Consider the following 18,522-nt stretch of genomic DNA (forward strand, 5'->3'; position numbering starts at 1 on the left):
GAGAGGTAGGAATGGAACCTCTGTAAAACAATGCCATCCAATCCCAGCTCCCTCAGGCAACTCAGAAGGATACCATGGTTGATGGTATCAAAAGCTGCCAAGAAATCTAAAAAGATCAACAGTCACATTCCCCTGTCAATATCCTATTAGAGTTCATCCATCAGGCTAACCAAGGTAGCCAGAGAACAATTACTGAAAATATATGGCACAAACATAAACAATAATAAAGAAAATGGCCATCAATACAAGACAGACCAGGCACAACACAGAAACTAATGTATGTGAATGAAAGGGTGGCTATTTTGTTAATTATCTTAGCCAGATTCCCTGTATTTACACAACTTTTTAACTGAAGGAAACAAAACAGGAGAGAATGGAGTAGGCAAAGAACCTTTCCAATTTGACCAATCTGTTGGAAAGCAAAATAAAAAACAAAAACCTATACTAGGCCCCCAATAAGACAACCAGTAAAGCCCATTCTGTCCCAGGAAGGAAGGAAGGAAGGAAGGAGATCTCCTTCCTTCTGTACTCTCAGAACACCTCAGATATTGAAAACAACAAAACCCAGAGCCCCATGGGCATGTGGGTTTGTTGGTGCCCTATGTGCATTACACCACAACCCACTCTGGGCTACCCTGGTGCCCCACACATGGAGTTATGGAGCTGCTGAAATCATTCCCTATGGGGGGGGGGAAAGCTTAAAGACGCGTAAACTTCAGAAATTCTTTTTTAAAAACACCCCTTTCACCAATTTATTTGAAATCTGGGTGGTAGCAGGCACCCATTGGAGCACTACCACATGACCCATTCTTCTGCCCCTGAAACCCCTTTTATGCCCTGAATCGGCCACAAAGACATGCCAACTTCAAAAAATTTATAAAGAACACCCCTTTGCCCAATTTCTTTGAAAATTGGGTGGTAACTTCCACCAATTTGAAAGTACCAACCACCCCACTCTTTTGCCCCCGGGACCCCTTTTTTGCCTTTTGGGTGGTAACTTCCTTGCACCAATTGGGCACTACCACCCACCACAACCCACTCTGGGCCACCCTGGTGCCCCCCCCCTTCTGGAGCTATAACTAAGGCTGACGAAATCCCCATTATTCCCAATGGGAAAAAGCTTAAAGCCAACTCCAAAAATTATTTTAAAATCACCCCTTTGTCCAATTTCTTTGAAATTTGGGTAGTAACCTCCACCAATACCAACTACCCCACTCTTTTGCCCCTGGGACCTCTTTTTTTGCCCCGAATTGATTCAGATTCAGAAAATTCAGATACAAATCAAACCTGGTGTGATGCGGGGGAGGGAGAGTTGGACCCAAAACAAATCGAGGTGATTCGATTCAGGTACAAGTCAAATTTTTAAAAATGGATTTGTGCACATCCCTACCAGAAAGTCCTCCTGCCAATGGTTGAGTCCAGAGAGTCCAAGGGCAGCAGCAGAACCTCCAGACCCATCACAATCCACTGGAACCTGAGCACCATAGCAACCAAGTAAACATACCTGGTTCGGAGACCCAGCACAGCAACTGCAACTTTTCAAATCTGTACAAGTCTGTTGGGACTCCCAGGCCCAAGTAGTGGGACTGGGCACCTCAGGCCAGGATTCAAACTGAAGTCAGTCACTGAGCACACATAAGGGGACAACATGATCATGTGTTGCCTGTTATAAACTTGGCAATTCTGAATTGCAATTGGCTGAGCAAAATGGACCATTTGTGGCACCGCTGGGCACTTTCTGTTGGATCACATCAGCTCTGTCCTTAGAAGCAGGTGAGAATCCAACTGGACATGAGGCTTGCCCCATACCTGCAGCACATGGGAGGGGGAAGCCATGTTTGGTTCTTTCCTTGCCCTGCAAAAACCTTTTTTTCCCCAAAAAACATATCCAGGAATATGTCCGTGAGGGCTGCACACAAACAGAGCTTTTCCAAGGAAGGGAGAGAAGCAAAGGTCACTCTCTCCCACCCCTCTGCACACTGCAACTGCAACGGAAGCCATGTGCAATAGGGTTTTTGCCTAAATTTCAGAATTTATTGTGTTGTCAACTGTTACTCATACAATACCTGTAGGGGGGATATCATTACTTTAGCTGTTAGAAATTTCCTAAAAATGTACTTTGAAGTTAGCTGAAAACTGCAATCCTGGAAAGAGACTGAAAACACACTCCATTTGTAATGTGATTATGACATCACTTAACTATTCTTCTCTGAGGCAGAGATCACCACCCTCATCTGAGCCACACTCCTGCTCCTCCATCCAGTTGCTTCCATCCCCCTCACCCCTCTTGGTCACTCCTCCATCCCTTTACTCCATCCCCCTCACACCTCTTGGTTGCAGCAGCAGTGTTGCTGGCACCTATTGGCTGAGCTGCAGCCCCCTATCCCCAGAGACCTCCCCACCCTCACAGAGCCCCGCTTCTTCTCCTTCTCACAGGAGCAGCAGCAGCAGCAGTTGACAAGGCCCTTCCTCGGTTGACCAGGCACTTCCTGCCACCACCGCCAAGGCCACTCATTCCCCTCAGGCTGCTGACTGGCCTGGGCCTACCCCTTGCCTGCCTGACTCCCTCCACCAATGGCCTCAGTAGCCCCAAACAGCAGCAGTGGTTGACTGGGCCCTTCCTTGCTGCCACCACTGCCATAACCGTTTCTCCCCCCAGGCCACTGACAGGCTCAGGCCTTTCTTCTTTCTCCCTTCCCCTCCCTTCTTTTTCTCTCTTTTTCTCGGCTCCATTCACTCTTCCCCTGTCTATCTCCCCCTCCTTCTTTTTTCTTTCTTTCTCTTTTTCTCTCTCTCCCTTCCGGAGTTAACAGATCTTGTTCATCTTTTTTCCTCATTTAATTCACAACGGCAGCCTCCTTCTCTTGAAGGGGCTCTTTCCTCCCTCATGACCTGTATCTTTGCAGACCCCTTCCCACTATAATGATAGATATAGATATAGATATAGATATAGATATAGATATAGATATCCTCTACAATCAAGAACATCTTCCGGCCAGTAACAGTTGCATTCCAACTGACCTTAACCATCACAGGCTCCTCCTCCCTATCTGCATATGGAATCCCCACTGCCCAATCACCATGGTGTTTCTGCTCTCACAGACTCCTCCTCCCTATTAGTGGTGTGCATGGTTCGGTCCGGAGGCCATTGACAAGGCGACTGGTTTGGAATTCCCGCGGTTCGGTTCGGAAGGGTGGGGGGAGTTTCTCTTTAAGGGGGTGGTTGTAGTACTTACCCCCGCCCGCTCTTCCCCCTCCGGCACTGGTGGTTTTCAAAACGTTCTTGGGGCGGCAGAGTTCCTACCTGCAGCCCCTGCCCCCGTCGTTGTCCTTGCTAGCTTAAAAGTAGGCAGAGCTGGTGGCGCGCATGCGCCCTTTGCGGCGTACGTGCTCGTCTCCACCACTGGCACATCATGCTGCGCGCGCGCCAGCGGCAAGGACAAGTGCACGCGCTGCAAAGGGTGCATGCGCACCACCAGCTCTGCCTACTTTTAAGCTAGCGAGGACAACGATGGGGGCAGGGGCGGCAGGGAGGAACTCTGCCGCCCCAAGAACGTTTTGAAAACCGCCAGCGCTGGAGGGGGAAGAGTGGCGGGGGGGGAAGTACTACCACCACCCCTTAAAGAGAAACTCCCCCCCCCATGCCAGACCGTGGGAATTCCGGGCCATGCACACCACTACTCCTATCTGTATATGGAATCTCTGCTGCCCAATCACCATGGTGCTTCTGCTCGTGAACTCTTGTGAGAACTGCCACACACGGGATTAGCCATAGGTTTGCCTTAGAGAATCTATATCTTTAATTCTCTAAGGCATACCCATGGCTAATCCCATGTGTGGCAACTCTCACAAGAGTTCGCAAGCAGCTGCCTGATAGCCACAGGTGCGCTGCTGCTGGGCAGCAGTGGTGAGGGAAAGTGCTGGCCGGAGAGGGAAAGCACCGGCCGGCAAGGGAAAGGACCAGTTGGGGAGGGAAAGGGAAAGGGAAAGCACCGGCCAGACCTGTGGGAGGGGAAGAAAAGTGCCTGGTGGTGGCCAGGCCAGCGGTTGGGGAGCGAAGGGAAAGCAGACTGGGAGGGGGAGAACGGACTGGGGCTGAAGTGGGCGGGAGGAGAGACACAGACGACTAGGGGCACAGATGCTCTGCGCCCAGTCAGCTAGTGTGTGTGTGTGTGTGTATACACACACAATTTATTTTTATTAGTTTTCTACATATCAATATGACTTCCCGTTCATCTTTCAACACAGTTATACAGCAACATCTATATTTGCTCTCATGTAAATATTTTCTTCATATTTATATATCTGGTTAAATCTATTAGTTTCATTACTATAACAAATTCCCCAACTGTTATTTTTACGTTTCAACCCCCGTTCATAAATCCAAATTCACAATGTTTTTCATATACTGCAAAAAGAGTTTCCAATCTTCTATGAAGTTTTCTATATGACTATCTCTTACTAATACAGTAAGTTTTGCCATTTCTGCATATTCATGTGCCTTCATCAGCCATTCTTTTGCTGGAATTTCCGCAGATCTCAATTTCTGAGCAAGAACCATTCTAGCCACTGTCGTAAGATATAGGAATAAATTTATATTTTCTTTTGAGATTTCTTCATTAATTATGGCAAAGAGAAAGGATTCACGTCTCTTATGAAATACGCATTTAAAAATCTTTTAAAGATTTTTACCTCTTTGCAGGACCACCACATGTGATATAAGGACCCCTCGCTATCTTTACATTTCCAGCACTTATTAGATACATTTTATACATTAAAGCTAGTTTCTTAGGTGTTAAATACCACCTGTACATCGTTTTTATTAATTTTTATTTTAAATTATAACACGCTGTAAATTTAAGATCTTTCTTCCATAGCTTCTCCCAGGCCTCTAAGTTAATATTATGACCTACATCTTGTGCCCATTGTTGATTTTACCACTTCATCTCTTGTTTCTTCACATAATAACAAATTGTACATTTTTGTAATTAGTTTTACATCACTTTCACATAACTCTATTTCAATTTTGATCTCTGCTCTTCAAAGCCTATTTTTGAATCTTTTTTTAAAAAACCTAATTTAACTGATAATATTGAAACCGGTTGGTCACTCTATCTTTTAGTTCTTCCTCCTTTTTCAGTTCCCATTTATTATCACACTTATTCAACACTTCATTATATGTCGGCTATCTGGTTTTCATATTCACTTCTTTACACATAACAGCTTCTAGCCTGGATAACCACAGAGGTACTTTGTTTTCTAAGTATTTCTTATTTCTTTCCCAAACTATTATCAAACTTCTTCTGATGTAATGATTAAGAAAGTCCCTATGTACTTTGGTCTTATCATAAAATAAATACGCATTCCAACCAAATCTTCTATCAAAGCCCTCCAAATCCAAAATTCTTGGGTTTTATATATATATATATATATATATATATATATATATATATATATATATAGCTACTTTGCCTTCCCTGCCAACCAAGAACATCGCAGCATCATATTAGAATATAGCTCCAACCAACTTCAATATATTACTGCTTCTTTGAGTTTTGATTGCTTCTCGGTGTCTCTGCTTGAGCCTTATCTAATAAGGCACATTGAAAGGCTTAGGTTTTGTTTGGAATATGAGCGACAATATAATATTGAAATCTGAGCTTTGGACTTTGTTTTTGTTAGTTTTAGAAATGGTAGGGATGCAGGCTTCTGACTGAAATTATTAATGGAGAGTACCTTGGGGATTCTCTTTCTATACAGTGAAATGTAGTAAACAATTCAGAAGAGGCAACCACTGACTCTCAACAGAATTACTTTTAGGACTTGGTTATAAAGCTGTACTTTTTAATGGACAGAGAATTGCATAGTTGCCATAGCTTCTTTTGGTTATGTCAAATTTATTTGAAACAACATAAAGCCATTATAAAGCAGTTTTTAAAATCCTGGAAAACCAGGCTGAACTCTTACAGTTTAAAAACATTTTTAAAAACCCTAGAAGGCCAGGCCAAACAGATAGGTCTTAAGGGCTCTCCTTAAGGCCAATAATGAACTCAGATTTTGGATTTCTGCAGGGAGTGCATTCTACAGCCCAGGAACAGTGCTGTTGGTGGTAACTGAAGACAGTCCTCCTCAGATGACCTTAACGTGCAGTAGGGTCCGTGCAGAAGAAGGAGCTCTCGAAGATAACTCGGACCTAAGGCATTCAGGGCTTTAAAGGTAATAACCAGCACTTTGTATTTTGCCTGGAAACATATCTGCAGCCAGTGCAACTGTTTCAAAAGAGGCATTATATAGTCTCTCTGGGTTGCCCCAGAGACCAAACGGGCTGCCACATTTTGAACTAACTGAAGTTTCCAAACTACATACAAAGGCAGCCCCACATAGAACACATTGCAATAGTCAAGCCTGGAGGTTACCAGCTGATGCACCACTGTTTTGAGGTCATCCTCTTCAAGGAATGGACGCAGATGTCAAATCAGCCAAAGCTGATAGAAAGTACTCCTGGCCATAGCCTCCATCTGAGATACCAGGGTAAGGTCTGGGTCCAGGAGTACTCCCAAGTTGGGCACCTGCTCCTTCTGGGGGACTGCAACCTCATCCAGCACAGGAAGGTCTAACTCATTCCTCAAATTTTGAGTCCCTACAATGAGCACCATCTTGAATCCATCTTGTTTGGATGTAGTTTCAATTTGTTATTCTTCATCCAACCCATTACTGCCTGTAGGCAGGCATTTAGGGAATGAGTGCCATTTCCTGATGATGAAGATGAAAAGGAGATTTGGGTGTCATCAGCATACTGATAACACCCAGCACCAACCCTCCTGACAACCTCGCCCAGTGGTTTCATGTAGATGTTAAAAAGTATTGGTGACAGAATGGGGCCTTGAGGGACTCCATATAACATCTCCCATGTTGAGGAGCAACTGTCACCAAGCTCCACCATCTGGAATGGTATCGTCATTGATGGTATCGAACGCCACTGAGAGATCCAAAAGAACCAGCAGATTCACACTCCCTCTGTCGATTCCCCGGTAAAGGTCATCCATCAGGCTGACCAAGGCTATCTCAACCCCATAGCCAGCTCTAAAGCCAGTTTAAAATGGGTTGAAATAGAAAACCCAGTCTTCACAGCCACCAATTTGCCATCATCACACTTTTCTCCGCATATTTGGCCTTTGGGTCTGTAGTTAAAGATCTTCAACTAGGTGATTCCTGTCCAAAAACAAACTGATTATGGAGCATAAGAAGCTGCCTTATACCAAGTCAGAATACTGGTCCATCTAGCTCAGTCCTGTCAAACTTACTGGCTGTGATTCTCCAAGGTTCCAGGCAGGAGTTTCTCCCAGCCCTATCTGGAAATGCCAGGGAGTAAACCTGGGACATTCTGCATGCAACCATGCAGATGCTCTTCCACTTATTTATGACTCCATCTCCTAAAGGGGATACCTGGCAGTGCTCACCCATCCAGATGCAAACTAAGGTGGACCCAGCTTAGCAAAGGAGACAATTCATGCTTGCTACTACAAGACCAGCACTCTTCATCTCTGATCAAATGAGCAGAGTGTTCAGCTTGGACCAGGGAGACCCAATTTCAGATCCATGCTCAACTGTAAAACTGGGTGATTTGGGGGCCATTCATCATTTCTCAACCTAATATACCTGGTAGGGATGTTGTGTGTAAAAAGGAGGGGAATAAATCTATACTGTCATTATTTCCTTGGGAGTGGGATAGAAATCAGTTCTGGAAAGTTTGTGGAGCAATTCAGCAGCTATGGATTGATAAAAAAAAGTATCCAAGATGTGCAGTGATAACTATTAACATTTTAATGAAGTGGCAGCTACAAAGAGAACTCAGCGGGTCTCAGGCCATTTCATATCCCTCTTAGCTTGCGTTTGTTAGGAACAAAGGAACATAGGAAGCTGCCATATAATGAGAAACACCATTGGTCTATCTAGCTCAGTATTGTCTTCACAGACTGGCAGCAGCTTCTTCAAGGTTGCAGGCAGGAATCTCTTCAGCCCTATCTTGGAGATTCCAGGGAGGGAACTTGGAACCTAGATGTTTTTCCCAGAGCAGCTCCATCCCCTAAGGGGAATAGCTTACCTGTACAGTGCTCACACTTCTAGTCTCCCTTTCATGTGCAATCAGGGCAGACCCTGCTTACCTAAGGGGGCAAGTCATGCTTGTACCACAAGACCAGCTCTCCTTTCTGCTGTGTTGTGGCATGCAAAGCAAAATAGTCTGGTTCAACATGTGGTAATTAGTTTTTGTGAATGTTTAGTCATGAACTGAGAGACACTATAAAAACAAATTTAAAATGACAGCTGTCCATTCTTGCTTTGTGTATAGCAACAGAATGATAAACAGCTGTGAAAACATTCCAGAGATTTGCTAACTTAAGATAAGTCCTAACCGATTATCAAGATAAATGATTTTTAAGGTAATTGTGAGAATTTAAATTCTTCCCTCACTGTTAAATCGGGCAATCAATTGTTATCAGGGGTAGAGGGAGCCAGTTGTTTCTGGTCCAAAATATTGTGACCAACTCCAGAATAAATTGGCTGACATCCTAAGTGTGCATTGGTTCACAATCCAGAGAGCTTCTTGAGTCTGCTGCACCTATCATGCAAGGTGGGAGGACAATTTCACCAATCTCTCCATTTCCTGGAAGTGCCCTGTGCCACCCAAAAATGTGTGTGTGAAGGTTATGCAGGTTGGACTAACAAATCTGGAATGCATTCTGTAGTCTTATCAAAATGCAACTGTGGCATTGATGATATGGTTGACCACATAACATGGAGTCATAAAGCTCATGGAGTACACAAGATGTAGTTTCTGGTATAGCAGGAAGTTGATAATATCATTGAACCCATCATGCACTATGCAAGTTCAAGCATAGATGAGGTTCATTTTTTTATAAGCTCTGTGTCTCAGAAATGGAACCTGAAAACCAAACACAAAATTTCAATGCTGCTAGAATTCAGAGGAATTATTATTTTAGAGGCCAGGTCTACAAGAGTTATTCTGGAGTCCAACTCCAGTGTGCACTGGGAATCAATGCCAGATTTCTTTGAAGGGCTGAGAAATGTTTCATATATGTAGCAGCAATTTGCAGTGTTCCTGACACAGAACAAAATGGAGCAATACCTGGGGCTCTGAATCACCTTTCCATGGAGCTTTCAGCCAATTCATGGTTTATTAAATACAATCTTGATTTTGATTAAAGCAATTAGAATCTTAAAGTTGATTTCAAAAGTTTCTGAATTCCTCTTCTTTGCTCTGATTAAAATGTAATTGGAAATCTTGCTTTTCCACTACCCAACCAATCCTCTGCAAGATTTTATACTACACAACAAATCCTCTCCAATCCTCTGCAGTCCCCTGCTACACTCCCTCTTTCCTTTCCTCCTCTTTCAAATTCAAAATGAGAAGAGGCAGAGCTTTTGCCTTTGGTTAAATATTAATCAGTTTTGTATTATGTACAAGCTCAGAACTCTGGTTTACTTCGAACCACAGTTAAGGAACAAACAGGGGTCTGAAACCATGATTTGATCCTCGTTTCTTTCTCTTAACTGTGTTTTCAAGTAAAACCAGAGTTTCCTGAATTTGGAAGTCACACAAAAGACAAAACTCTGCTTAACTTCAAACTGAAAGTAAATATTCTCCCTCTCCTTCCATATGTGAATGAGCAGGAAAGTGGAGGGGAAAGCACATTCGTCTATGGATTGAAGAAGCTTATTCACACAGTGGGAAAACTTTGATTCCCATTTGTCTGAACTGGGCCAGTGTCTTCGTGAGATGATTCAGCCAGGCCTTTTCTCCTAGATTTGAATTTTTAAAAATAAATTAGTATTCTGCTCCAGTTAACACAAATTCCTGAACTAAATTCTTAGGGAAACCAACAGGGTGATTTAAGACCAGTACAATATGTTGTTGGTTGCTGTTTTCTTGAAACGATGTAATGGATATGTTATGTTCTCAAAAGTGGGTGTCAGAATATTGATTTCTGGTAATAATGGCGTTAAAACTTGCCTCAAAGAATGCTCTTAGTGAAACTAAATGGCAAACCTCATTTGTGTTGGTCTCTTATTGACAGGGTTCCTCCCTCTCAAATATGGAGTTGTTTTATGGATTTACAGTAGAGCAAATAGTACAAAGCAATCTCAGACAAATTGGCTCTAAGACTAGCCATGCTGAAAGAAAGGTGGAGGAGTGTTATTACTGATGTCGCTAGACAGCAGTAACTCTTCTGGGCTCCAGGACTTGACAAATATATTATGAAGACAGTCCTAGCTATATAGAGGTTATAGTGCAATTTGCAGGTACTATCATGCAATGCAAAGTAACACACATGAAGGATGAACTACTCTTTGGAACTTGTGGATATGAATTAGTTACATTCCTTGCTCAGATTCCCAGGACCTAACTCGATGGTACTGAGATATGGAACTGCTACAGCTCTCTCTTGTAGTGTCTAACACAAATACTACATAACATGACATCATTGTCCAATGCATCTCCATGCACTCTATCTCCACTGCCTAATGACATAATGCACAGAGCACAAAGATGTCACATCATCCTTTGTTTGCACTAGACATTACAATGAGAATGGTGTAGGGGTAGGGGGAGAGCCACAAAGCAGTGTCCATCTCTCATGTATCGTGGCTCTCGGAACAAATTCTAAGTTCCATCTATCTCTTCATATAAAAGGTCATGTCATATTGACATGGAATAGTCAAAGCAGGAAAAAGTGTGGTTTTTCAGACCAACAGATTGCTCTAGTAGTATGCGAGCTTTGGGTTTTGAAGAATTCTTTATCAAGCTAAGGATCCAACAAAATTCAAAAGCTCGCAAAGTCCTACAGTATGCTGGTCCCATAAAATATCAATTTGCATACACTTCATCTCCTATCCTTTGGAAGCCCCAAATGATGATCTACTGAACTAGATCATTATTTACAGAGTAACATTTTATTTGTATTGGCTGATTTTCTGCACAGTGAAAAATGGTGGTACAGGCCTCTCCAGTGTTGCTATGCCCATCTAAAACAATGCCCATGGCATTGGAGGAGAGGGTTGGTGTGCTGCTACTTAAGATGTGCAACTGCAGTTGTGTGACACTACCACCACTGGAAATAATAGGTGTAGCATCACACTATTGCACAATTTTAAGTCGCAGCACACCAGCCATGTCCCACAGTACCACAGGTACATGTTCTCATATGCTGCATCCCCTCTTGAACAACTACTGCTCAGAAGCCAGAAAGGAGCTAGGGAAGTGGGACATCAGTGTTCTGCATGGCTCCTTTCTGCTCCAGCCCACCAAAGACAAAAAAGGTAGCAGAACAAATAATATAAAATGGAATTGCAGGAACTGTTTTTTCATGGCCCAGAATTTGAAAGTTCTTTCTTTTAGTCAAACTGAGAGGAAACTACTGTCAACTTTTCATGAACACTTTTCATTATGCTACTGACCACTCCCCTCTTCCTTGATGGTTTTTCAGAATTTCTTGTGAACATCTTGGCTTATTCGTTTACATTGCCTTCACTTGCCATTCTGATGTAATCTAAAACTAATATAACTAGGGCTGTTCACAAACTGTTCATTGCCGAACTGGTTTGCCATGAACCAGACCAGTTTGGAGGTTCAATTGCAGACCAAACCGGGGATAGTTCAGTCTGTGGTCAAACCGAAACAGGCCCAGTTCAGGCAAACCAGTTCAGCAATGAATGGGTGGCCGGGCAGGGGTGGTGAGAGAGGTAGAAAGCTCCTCTCCCAGCAGGCACAGCTGCTGGTGCTGCTGCTCACCCTCCCATCCTTGTTTAGGAAACCACGTGCATGGTGGTGGAGCAGTTCTGGTGTCCGCGCATGTGCGGACACCATTTGCATGGCTGAGCAAATTGTGTCTGTGCATGTGCGGATGCCATGTAAATGGCCTCCACACATAAGCAGAGGCCAGAACCACTCCACCGCCATGTGGGTGGCTTCCTAAACAAGGGAGAGAGGGCAGGTGTCTGAGCCAGGGAGGGCAACTGGCCACACCATCAGCTTTGGCGGCCAGGTAAGGAGATTTCTACCTCTCTAGCTGCCCCCACCCAGCTGCCCCTTACCATTGCCAGGGTCCCTCACCCCTCTACTTGTAAAGGGGAATCCTCACCAGATTCCCCTTTACAAGTGTTTGCTGCCCAAACTGCCAAACCAGTTCAGTCAAATGGACTAGACTGGCCAACAGTTGGTTCGACCAACCATTTCAGCAGCACATTATCCAGTTTGAATTGATTTGAATTCCAACCAAACCATGAATTCTGGTTTGTGCATAACCCTAAATATAACATTGTCTTACCATCTAGTTCACCAAATAATCCCTAATTGGGTGGGGCCACCCATGTGACTAAATCAGGCGGTGGGGGGAGCAGCAGCAAAGGAGACATAGTGCCAAAACAGCAAGGAGCAAAGTAAACAATAGTATGAAACAGGATTTTATTTTTTATTTTTTTTAAAGGTTGATTATGCATATACTCCAAAATGTTTTTGAGAAAATTTCTACCCACTGAAACCATGAATTTCTAACCCAAAATCAAAACTGAAGAACTCTTGGCATATTGCACATGATCATGCATATAGTCCTTTGCTCTTGATTTCTCCTCCCCTGTATTATAGGCTAAAACCCTAAAAGTGAATTAGTGGAACCTTATGCACTGATGAAGATTTGCCACTTTTTAGAAAATGTATTGCTTCACTGACATAATCCCAATGGGTTGAAAAACTAATTATCACATTTTTACCTGCTTGGTGTTCTGAGTTATAATATTGGGAAATTACCAGGTCACGAAGAGATACAGAGGCTTAGTTATGTAACAATTTTTATTTCATTTGCAGTTATATTAGTGTTGCACAAGAAATAGATACTAGAGATGAGCAAAATGTTTCAACGTCAAAATGTTTTGACTCAGAATGGGCTGTTTCAAGTATTTCAAGCTTGAAACAAAATGCCCTCTAAAAAAAGGACCTGTTTTGAACTCGAAACAAAACAACCCCATTTCGATTGAAATGTTTTGACGTTTTGATCAAAACATTTTGACATTTTGAGCATAATTTTTGAAGCCCGTTTTTCCATTGCTGGTTGCTTTTCTGGCACTGGCTACTGATTGGCTTGCAGTCTGCTTGCGTCTTGGTTGGCTTGTTATCATACATATCAAGTGTTGTCATGGTCAACTGTACCCCCACTGGCTGGGGGAAGAGAGGATGGAGGGAGGGGGAACACAAAAGGAGGGAATTTCAAAATGTATTCTCTTGGACTGGGAGGCAGAGAGAGCCCTTATAGTGTGCCTCTCTTGAAGATAATATATCAGGAGGAGAGGAGGAAGGCATCTAGGAAGGTTTGATTTCGTGGTTTTCTTTTCTTAACATGAATTATAATATGCAGTGCTATTGCTGCTATAACTATCTGGTTTGCTGGATCTCAAATTGACAAAGGCAGAATTTGGGTTCCTGACTGCCTGACTGCCTTGAGTTGTGGTTTGTTTTGTTTGTAAGATACTGTGGTGCTGAGGAATGGGCAATGGCAGTGCACGCTCTCTCTCTCCCCCTCCCTCCCTCCCGCTCCCTCTCCCTCTCTGTAATATATCTTGGTGGTTGCTGTGATGAGCTCCATGTCTGGCCTTGAGACTAACTTGTGCTTCTCTCACTGCTCTGCTCTGCTCTGCAATCTGCGTTGCAAGGTGTACTCAGTCGAAATGTGGCTGAAATTGCTCAAGTTGAGCTTATGGCTATGCTTGATGCTAAGGGTACTGCTGTGGCAGTTGTTGCAATGCTAGGAAGTAGAGTCATAATTGTATGTAAGAGAGCAACTTGTGCCAATGATGTATCTGCAGCGTAGGCACTGTGGCTGGCAGTGGATTCTGGGTCAGTGATTATTATTTTTTTGCCATTTTTTGACTGTTTTTGAAATTTGTGTTCTTTGTTGGGAGAGAGACATTCCATTTTATTGTGTGCTTCTTCTTAATATTATTATTATTATTTATTATTTATTCATCACATTTTTATACCGCTCAAAACACAAGTTCTCTGGGCAGTTTACAAGACAATAAAAACAGCCAATAAAAAAATTAACACATCCCAACAATTAAAATTTAAAACATTAAAACTATTAAAATACAATTAAAACAATTTCTAATTAAAATTCTGCCATCTTTTTCAAGGTAGGGTTGCAAAATGCTTTGCAAACTGCAATGCAAAACTTGTGTGCATGCTCTGTGAGTTCAGCTTGTTCCAGCCACAGGGAACAATGGGGAAACTCAAAACACCCCATTGTTCCCCATGTGTAGCTCCTAGGGAAATCAAAGTGGGTTGTGTGGTAGGGCATGATGAGTGTTACCTACCACCCAACCCACAAAAGAAATGGACCAGCAGGCAATTTTTAACAATTTTAATGTTTCCTTAAACCCCCATAGGATCCTATAGGGTTTATGGAAAAGGTTAATCTTTTTAATTGCCTGCTTGCCTATTTCTTTTGTGGGTTGGTTGGTAGGTAGCACCCATCATACCCTACCACACAACCCACTTTGGTGTCCCTAGGAGCTACTCGGGGGGGGGGTGGTGGGAAGTTTTGTGTTTCCCTCATTGTTCCCTATGGCCAAAACACTAGAAAAGTTTGAGCTTGTTTTGTTGAAACAACCAGTCAAACTAGTTGTTTCAACAAAAAGTTTCAGCCATTTGCATTTTGTTTTGAGCTTGAAACAAAACACAAAATCCATTTTGTACACAACCCTAATTAATACACTTTCATTGACACTGAACATTCATTCAGACATTCTGCCACTTTGTGAAGCTCTACTAACCAAGCACTGCCTGACTTTTATTAATTTTTTTCCCTGGATTTTCTTTCTGCTGTATAGCACATCATTTTTCAAAAATTCCCACAGAGCAGCCATATGCTTCAGTGCAGTTTAGTAGTCTCTCTAGCAGCCAGCATCAAAAAATCAAATTACTACAGAAAGATGAGAATATACAACACTTTTTCTCCCTTGCTACTGCAGTGCAAACCGTAATATTTTGCTGGTAAACATACTGTACCACATAATGAAAAACTGTGCATTAATAAGTACTTCTGCCTTTGAAAGGAGTGCACTTGTGCGTTTATGCAGGAAACCTCACTATTGATGGATGAACTTCAAGCACTCTGGAAGGTCATTTCAGTTCAGGTAAACATCCTGTGTTGCAGATTTGCTGTTCACACCTTGTTTGAATTGTCCACACCAACTGAGCCTGCAAAATGCAGTGATGGGAAATTACCCTTGCAGGATGTTCAGTGCCTCATCTCAGTCTGATTGCACCCCTGAGCGCTTAAAAAATGGAATCATCCAAGAAATGCACTCACTTAAAAAAACACTGAATCATCCATTTTGATTACAGGTGGCATCTGAATTTTGATGTGCATGGGGGTGGGGACAGTAGGAATCTGGCCACCTATTGCAGCTGCAGAATTAGGATTGGGATGAATCAACTTCTTGTGGGAGCTAGGACTGGGGAAGTTAATCTGCTCTTCTAGTGAAACACCACCCATGTTCTGCATTCAACTTTGATTAAATGAGGCAAAGTATTGAGAGCTCTGGCATAGGGCGAACTCAATCCATGAGCCAGAAGTTCCTGCTTTTGCCTTGAGCTCACTGGGCAGCAAGCTACATGACTCACTTCACTCCCATCTGCATCAATAATAAACACAGACCTACCTTACAGAGTTGTTGTAACTGCTGACAATGTATGCAAAATGTTTGGAACACTTCAAAATGCTGTGCTATGGAAACACCATAGTTTATTGTTTTAATCTACAGAAAGCAGCTTGTGAATACAGCAATATACATATCCAATGAGCCAATGAATGGAATACCCTGAACTTAAGGAAACATAATTTTTATCTCAAAGTAAATGTACTTCTGTCACTTGTGGTAGTTTTTTCATCTGTTTCCAACTGGAAGAAGAAGCAGGCCTGACCAAAGCCACGTGTGATTTTGTTCAGGCTGCCCTGTTTATGCAGCTCCTTCAGCCTTCAGTCTTCTCCTTGAGCTCATCATTCATCCTTTGCCACAGGGCCCACCATGTCGATGTACTTGGTCCCTTTCTCCCTCATGCTATTTAAATAATAGGACCACATGATTGGTTGGGAGCGGGTTGAATTTCATTGCAAGGAAGACCGAGTTGGGCACCAGATTACTATGTTCCAATGCACCCGAACGACTCTGGTTTTTCAATCATCTTCCTGGTAAAATGTTGTCCCTTTTGTCTTTGGGGGAGAAAGAAGTCCACTGAGATCATTGGGGTCTCCCAAGTAAATGTGCATAAAACTGCCGCCATGATTACTTATCCTCAGCTAAAAGAGGCAATAAGGTCATTCTCACGACCGAGCCGAGGAGGGTTGGCAGGGAAGCAGGCTCCTACCTGCCTGCCCGCATATGATCAAGCCTCCCCAGTAGGCTCTGCTGCTCATGCGGCACATGAACAGCACCTCAGAAAGTGGCAAAGCCAGAAGCCGGAGGAGGAAGTCCTCCAGCATCCTGCAATATGAATGCAAATACGAATACAAAAAATATTTGCATCTTTGTTGTGATGCATTGGGGGATTCCTGGTGTCGTGGTGCATTGGGAGCACGGTGCATTGGGGGATCTCCCCCACTGCCAAGCATTCTTTCCGCCCACCTTGTGTATGCTCGGGCTGCAGGCAGTGCTGGCATACACACGACCGGGGAGTGGGGTGGAAGGGAAGCTCATGCCCTTCTACCCCACTATAAGCCTGGGTAAAAACCCTGGCTACCCTGGCAAAGAATGCCAGGATCGAGGCTAATCCTGGCACTTCACATGAGCAGCCCTACCCATGAAGGGCTATACAAGCCCAGGCAAGTCTGCTCATGTAAAGAACCTTAGTATTGCTGATATAAGGTTGAAATCCTATGCACATTTACTTCTAAGTATGCACAGGATCAGGCTGCAAGCATTCATTGCAACAAACGTCATTAATCTGAAAGCAAACGTTATGCTCAATTTACTTTAGCGCCCTTCCACCAGCTAGTAGTTTATTCCGTCATGAACACTGATTGCTATGGGGTTTTTTGTGTGTATTTTGCAGATGATCTTCTCCACACCCCTGTAGCATTTGCCCTAGCCCCATGAAATACCCATTTATTTTCATTGCTCAGTTATTCTGATTTGATTGAAACAATTTGCAAGGTGAGGAACAGTATAGATGGACCATAGCACAACTTGTCTGGGTCCAAGTGGTTTTCTGTGTAACAATGATGTATCAGAGGGTTGTCTCTCAAGAGTATTCCACCACCACCCCCATCTTCTGCATCTGAGCACACCTTTGGCACTGTACTCCCAGGCACTGCACTTTGCAGGGTGGACTTTTGTTGTTTGGTTTTTGCTTTTTAAACAAGACACAATCACTATAATGACCTTCCACCTTCACATTTTTTAAAAAACAGAAGCCTTCTTCCATTCATTTTTACTCAGAAGAAAGCTACACTTCCTCCAAGCAGCAGGGGAAGAGGAGAATCATGAGCGTAGGGATAGGATTGTACATCTATTGAATACTAACTGGAGGTTGCTTTTTAAAGCATTGTTCCAATTGTGACCACTCCAGTGGCAGCAATTTGAATGGCAAAACGTCAGACATGAAAATTTTAAAGAGCGTGTGCACAGAAACCTCCAAACTTATGCATCTGAAACTGAGATTTTATGATGGCATCAGAAGGGTCTACCATTCAAGCAATTTTCTAGGGGTGTGCAATTCGGATTTTCGGGTGATTCGGCTCAGACCCGAGCCGAATCACCCCCGTTCTGTTTTGTGCCCGAATCTGGGTCACCCGAATCACCCTTGATTCGGTTCGGATTCGGATTTAATCCGAATCTGAATCCGAATCGATTCGGGGGGGTAAAAAGGGGCCCAGGGGCAAAATTTTGGGGTGGGGTGGTAGGGCCCAATGGGTAGAGTCTACCACCCCAATTTCAGGGGGATTGGGCAAAGTCCTGATTTTTTGTGAATTTTTAAAGTTTTAGTGACTTTGGGGCAGTTCGGGGGCATAGCATGGGATTTGGGCAAAAGGAGTGGGGTGGGGTGGTAGCGCCTAATGAGTGCAGGCTACCACCCCAATTTCAGGGGGATTGGGCAAAGGGCTGATTTTTGGTAAATTTCTGAAAATTTCATGTCTTTGGGGCAGATTGGGGCATATTGGGGCAGAAAGTGGGGGCTGGGGCAGAATAGTGGGGTGGGGTGGTAGTGCCTAATGGGTGCAGGCTACCACCCCAATTTCAGGGGGTTTGGACAACTTCTGAGGTGTGAATTCTCATTCTATCATAGCAAATGAGATTTTTTTCAATTAAACAACTCTCATGACCCCACTTTCACTTTTTCACACTTTCCTTTACTATGAATAATATGAGGAAGTAATCAATTTAGCACACTTCACCTTATGAAGACAAACCTCATAAAAATAAATTCACCAAAATTCACCCCCTGCCCAA

The 18,522-nt window shown here is 43.3% G+C and overlaps 1 long non-coding RNA gene across 2 annotated transcripts in view; it reads left to right on the forward strand.

Annotated features, from left to right (window-relative positions):
* Positions 1-18,522, forward strand: part of LOC128322185 (uncharacterized) — a 75,867-nt gene that overhangs the window by 13,573 nt on the left and 43,772 nt on the right. Inside the window, exon 1 of one of the 2 annotated variants that reach the window (XR_008305584.1) lies at positions 5,987-6,216. The exons of the other annotated variant lie outside the window; for it this stretch is intronic. This is a non-coding gene — a long non-coding RNA (uncharacterized LOC128322185). Of the gene's footprint in view, positions 1-5,986; positions 6,217-18,522 lie in introns of those variants that run through there. 2 annotated transcript variants of the gene reach the window in all.

The sequence above is a fragment of the Hemicordylus capensis genome, chromosome 4 (assembly GCF_027244095.1).
Source record: "Hemicordylus capensis ecotype Gifberg chromosome 4, rHemCap1.1.pri, whole genome shotgun sequence".
Taxonomy (NCBI): Eukaryota; Metazoa; Chordata; class Lepidosauria; order Squamata; family Cordylidae; genus Hemicordylus; species Hemicordylus capensis.